Here is a 6,000-nt window from a genome sequence, read left to right on the forward strand (position 1 = left end):
GCCGTGCTAATAATATTATATTCATTTTGCTCACGTGACTGTTTTCCCTCAGAGACTGTAAACTCCTTGAGAGCAGAATCTGCCTATTGTCTATTCTTTGAAGTTGACATGCCTGCCGGTGTCCAACACATAGGGGGCACTTCATAAATATTTGGTGAAAGCTCCTTGGAACTTGTGAAATTCACAAAGGAAAATGAAGCCTCAGTATGCGTGTATCAATGGTTAAGGTAGGGATGAGGCTGAAGTTCAGGATTAGAGAAAAAAGACCAGTCTGCCTATGTCCGTGCTTTCCAAGGCTCTGGGTGGGTGGAGCCAAGGACAGTGACTATGGCAGTGGGAGGAGGTGCAGGGCTCTGAGCTCTTAGGGATGAGGCCAGCTGCCGGCTGCTGTCTTTGCAGCAAAGGCTGCAAAGTCCCTGCAGCCTGGAAAGTAACCATGCCTCCAGTCACCCAGGACCAAGCGCCAGTGAAATGAGGGTGAGCAGTGAAGACAGCAGTGTTGTTATCTACGTTGAATGGCCATCCATCACCTGAGAACTCAAGACATCTTTCAGGAGACCACACTCTGCTCTTAGCACTGAGCGGGCACAGAGATGAATGAAGCCTAAGGCCCCCACCTTCTAGGATCTCCCAGCGCTCCAATCAGCAGCACTGCCAGGGTACAATGACAGACTGCATTGTGTGGTGTGACTATGAGTATCCTCGGATGTTGGGGGTAAGAAGTGACATCATCAAAGGCCAGTGGCATTCTGGGTGATATAAGGAAGTGCAGACACCTCCAATGGTACTTGTAGAAAAGTAAATAGTGCACGGAGCAGCTAGAAAAGGGGGCTGCAGATCCCACCATTTACATTTCATCATCGAGGGGTAGGGGAAGGTGGCTTCCATAGGCTGGAGGGAGGGAGAGCCTTGAATGAGCCTTAAGGAAAGAAAGTAATTATGGAGAGAAGAGCAGAAGAACAGGGCAGACACAAGGACACTCCATCCACTCAAGTCTGGGAAGAGGATGGGGCTGCTTTTTTGCACAGGAAGATGGAGATCTTCCTGTGAATGAATTGTTTTAAAGTTTAAAGCTTTTTGCAGAATTCCCATTGTGGTTCAGTGGGTTAAGAACCAGACACACTATCCATGAGGATGCAAGTTTGATCACTGGCCTCGCTCAGTGGGTTAAGGATCAGATGTTGCCACAAGCTGCAGCATAGGTTGCAGATGAAGACAGATCTGGTGTTTCTGTGGCTCTGGCTGGCAGCTGCCGTTCCAATTTGACCCCTAGCCCGGGAACTTTCGTATGTTGCACATGCAGCCCTAAAATTTTTTTTGGGGGGGGTTCTTTTTGTCTTTTCTAGGGCTGCACCTGTGGCATATGGAGGTTCCCAGGTTAGGGATTTAATCGGAGCTGTAGCCACCAGCCTACACCACAGCCACAGCCACGCAGGAACCAAGCCGTGTCTGTGAACCACACCACAGCTCATGCAACACCGGATCCTTAACCGACTGAGCAAGGCCAGGGATCGAACCCACAACCTAGTCAGATTCCTTAACCACTGAGCCATAATGGCAACACCTTTTTTAAAAAATTTTGTTTTTAAATTAAAGCATTTTAAAATGGTAAATCATTTGAAAAGCTCAGCTCCCATCTACCCTGACTACCTTCTCAGATCCCACTGGTACTTTTCTCTTGTGTTATCACTCCAGAGATTTCTGAGACTATAAAAGTTTATATTTTAACACAAATGCCAACACTACACATAATATTCTTTCTTCTTCTTTTTTTTTTTTTTTTCCTAGTTGTGCCGACAGCACATGGACATTCAGGGGCCAGGGATCAAACCCGTGCCCCAGCAACAATCTGAGCCACTGCAGTGACAATGCCAGATCCTTAACTCACTGCACCACAAGGGAACTTCCTACACATGACAGTCTCTATTTTTTTTTTTTAATTAGAAATATGTAGGTGATTATTGCATTTCAGTCCCTATAGAGACGCTATATTATTTTGGATGTCTTCATAGTATTCTATTGCACACGCGTGACAAGCTAACCAGAGCTCCATGAGGGCACAGCCAGGTTATTTCCCATTCTTTGCTACTGTAACTGGTATTTAAAAAGTATTCTTTTTTGGTGGCTGGGGGGAAGGCTGCACCCACAGCATTTGGAAGTTCCCAGGCTAGGGATCCAATCAGAGCTGCAGCTGCCAGCCTACACCACAGCCACAGCAACTTGGGATCCGAGCCACATCTGCAACCTATACCACAGTTCATGGCAACACCGGATTCTTAACCCACTGAACAAGGCCAGAGATCAAACCTGCATCCTCATGGATACTAGTGGGATTCATTTCCACTGCACCACAATGGGAACTCCCTAACGAGTATTCTTGAATATATGTCATTTTATGTATGTGTATCTACAGGAATACTTGCACCAAGGAGTGTGCACATTTCTCTCTTTTTTTGAGGTATAGTTGATTTACAATATTGTATTAGTTTCAGGTGTACAGCAAAGTGATATGGTTATAGATATTTCTACATATACATATATATAAGAATTTAGATATTCTTTTTTCAATTATTTTCCATTATAGTTTATTACAAAATGTTGACTATTATTCCCTGTGCAGTAATTTCTTATTGTTTATTTTTTTATATATGGCAGTGAATTCTTATTGCTTATTTTTTTATGTATGGCAGTGTGCATCTGTTAATCCCTTACAGGGAGTATGTACATTTTAAATTTGAGAGCTATTACCAATAGTCCTCCATAAAGATACCACCGTACCAGAGTACCAGTTTCCTTCCTTTTCCACAGCATGAAACTTATTTGATCTTTGCCAATGTAGGTAAAAATAATGTCTCGTTGTAGTGCTAATTTGCATCCTGAATGAGCTGAGCCTTCTTTCACAGGTTTAACAGCATTATTTGCCTTTCCTTTTCTATGAAATTTTTAGATCCTTTGCTTTTCTATGAGATTGTTAGTCTTTTCTTATTGATTTGTAGGAGCTCTTTATTTATTAAAATAACCTCTTGCTATGATGTTGCAAATACTTTCCTAATCTGTCATTTGCCCTTGAAGCTTTTCTACAGCATTTGTTTTGCTTTTTGGCCAAGTAGAAATATGTGGTTTTTATATTTCTGAGCTCATCAGTCTTTTCTTTTATGACTCTTCTCATTCTTGTAGAGCTTCCTTTTTATTTTTAAATGTTTGATTGATGATCTAGAACAAATTCTGATTTTAGGAATGACTGCTTTTTTTTATGTAACAATATAGCTTGGATCTCATTCTTACCAGTATATTAAAGTCATTTCATTCTTTTTATTGCGTGAATAATTATTCTATCATATGGATTTACTATAATTTATGAACCAGTTCCCCAAATTATAGATAGCTATATTATTTCCATAGAATATGTTATTATAAGCAATAATGTAGTGAGTAACCTCCTCAAAGACATCAAAAAGGTAGTTTAGTTTAATGGTTCCGAAACTATCATGTGCTTACAGATTACGTGGAGATCTCATTCACATGCATGTTCTGATTCAGTAGGTCTGGGGTGGGGCCTGGGATGGGGCCTGAGATCCTGTTTCCCAGGTGACACTCTGACACTGACCTGTGGACCACATTTTGAGCAGCAAGAGTTTGGTTGACTTCTTGTATGAGTCTTCAGTTTCTTTTGAGTCTTACTACTGGGAAGGAAGTAGCACTCAGGAGCCATCTCATACTATCTCTGAATGGCCCCAGTTGAGGTTCTTCTTCATATTAAGTCAAATCTGTATTTCTTGACCCTAATTCCATATCTTGTATCTGAACCATCTCTCACAGCCAGCCCTTCAAATTTTGCAAAGCAGTTTTCTCTATGGTGTCTTTTCTTCAGGCTAAACATCTCTTCTTCACCTGCTCCCCATCCAGCAGGGGGTGTGGAGTAGAAGGGCTGACAATGGGAAGTATGCTGCCCTGCTCCAGCATCCTTAATTTATTTTTTCTTTTTTAATTATTACTATTAATTTTTTTTGGTCTTTTTAGGGCTGCACCTGCGGCATCTGGAGGTTCCCAGGCTAGGGGTCAAATTGGAGCTACAGCTGCCAACCTACACCACAGCCACAGCAATGCAGGATCCAAGCCATGTCTGTGACATACACCCCAGGTCACAGCAACGCCGGATCCATAACCTCTAAGCAAGGCCAGGGACTGAACCCGCATCCTCATGGATCCTAGTTGGGTTCATTAACCATTGAGCCACCACGGGAACTCCCGTCCTTCTCTTAAACTCCAGGCTCTGTTGTAAGTTCTTCCATGTCTGCATGTCTGGGTAGAGTCATTACGTCTTCTCAGTGCTAAAGGTCAAGGTCATGCCTTGCACCTCCCTGTTCTGAAGAAGATTCTCTGCCTGACAATGGTGAGAGTGGCTGGTTGGTACTGGAGAAGATATCACAGAACTGGAGACAAGATGTGCCGGTAAATGCTTAACAATTGCTCTCCAAAAGAAGAAGAAGCCTCCTTGATTGTAGCATTTGCTGATTTACATGGTATAAATTCTGCCACTGTGACCGATTTCAGGCCAGCAATGTCACTGTTACTGTGTACAGAAGCACAATGTCGTACAGCATCCCAGCCATACAGATTGAATAACCTAAATAACCTCAAAAGCAGAGATAATAGATTGTAGTATAATAATTAGAAAGCAATGAGTTTTTGGTATTTATTATCTTTAAAAAATATAACTAACTTTTTTTTTTAAGAGCTCAGCTTTATCTTATTGAATGTGTTATAGAAGTTGAGTCAAAAAGACCAAAGCCAGGGTTCCCATCATGGCTCAGTGGTTAACGAATCCGACTAGGAACCACGAGTTTGCAGGTTTGATCCCTGGCCTTGCTCAGTGGGTTAAGGATCTGGTGTTGCTGTGAGCTGTGCTGTAGGTTGCAGATGTGGCTTGGATCCCACGTTGCTGTGGCTCTGGTATAGGCCGGCAGCTGAAGCTCCGATTGAACCCCTAGCCTGGGAACCTCCATATACCTCGGGTGCAGCCCTAAAAAGACAAAAAGACAAAAAGACCAAAAAAAAAAAAAAAAAAAAAAAAGACCAAAGCCCATATCATCATCAGACTCCTCAGATTCTTTTCTCGCTTCTGCTTTCTTCTCCTCAGCTGGGGCAGCAATGGTGGCTGAGACAGAACCTCCTGCTGGTGCAGCACCAGCTGCTGGGCCAGGTCCACCAGCCCCCACATTGCATATGAGGCTCCGGATGTTGACATTGGCCAGAGCCTTTGCAAACAAGCCTGGCCAGAATGGCTCAACATTTACACCTGCTGCTTTAATGAGGGAATTGGTCTTATCCTCCCTGACTGTCACCTCATCATCGTGAAGGATGAGGGCAGAGTAGATGCAGGGGAGCTCGGAGACAGAGGTCATGGTGCAAATGAATCCTAGGTGGGGGCTGCCGGGTGCAGCGTTAGTCACCGGATGAGGTGAGGGCCTCACCCCAATGTGGCCTTAGCTTCCTCTGAAGGACCGAGCACCTTAGTGGCAGCTGAGGAAAAGAGCTAAAAAATATAATTAATTTTATTGTAAGTTTTAACAGTGTCTGTGTTTAACAACTAGCTTCCAAAATGTTTTGAAAAAAACCCATCAGCTCCTGTAAACCCAGTTCCAGAATACGCCTTGTGGGCATGTATCTTAAAAGCTGGAGTCTCGGAGTTCCCGTCATGGCGCAGTGGTTAACGAGTCCGACTAGGAACTATGAGGTTGAGGGTTGGATCCCTGGCCTTGCTCAGTGGGTTAGGACCCGGCGTGAGCTGTCGTGTAGGTTGCAGACTTGGCTCGGATCTGGCGTTGCTGTGGCTCTGGCGTGGGCTGGCGGCTACAGCTGACTGGACCCCTGGGAACCTCCATATGCCACGGGAGCAGTCCTAGAAAAAAGGCAAAAAGACAAAAAAAAAAAAAAAAAAAAGTTGGAGTCTCTCCCCATTCTGAGCCCCCTGGAAGAGAGCAAGCAAGCAAGCCCCTC

The 6,000-nt window shown here is 43.9% G+C and overlaps 1 pseudogene; it reads right to left on the reverse strand.

Moving 5' to 3' along the window:
* LOC110255561 overlaps positions 1-5,493 on the reverse strand; it is a 91,797-nt pseudogene extending 86,304 nt beyond the window's left edge.

This window comes from Sus scrofa, chromosome 9 (genome assembly GCF_000003025.6).
Source record: "Sus scrofa isolate TJ Tabasco breed Duroc chromosome 9, Sscrofa11.1, whole genome shotgun sequence".
In the NCBI taxonomy this organism is placed as follows: domain Eukaryota; kingdom Metazoa; phylum Chordata; class Mammalia; order Artiodactyla; family Suidae; genus Sus; species Sus scrofa.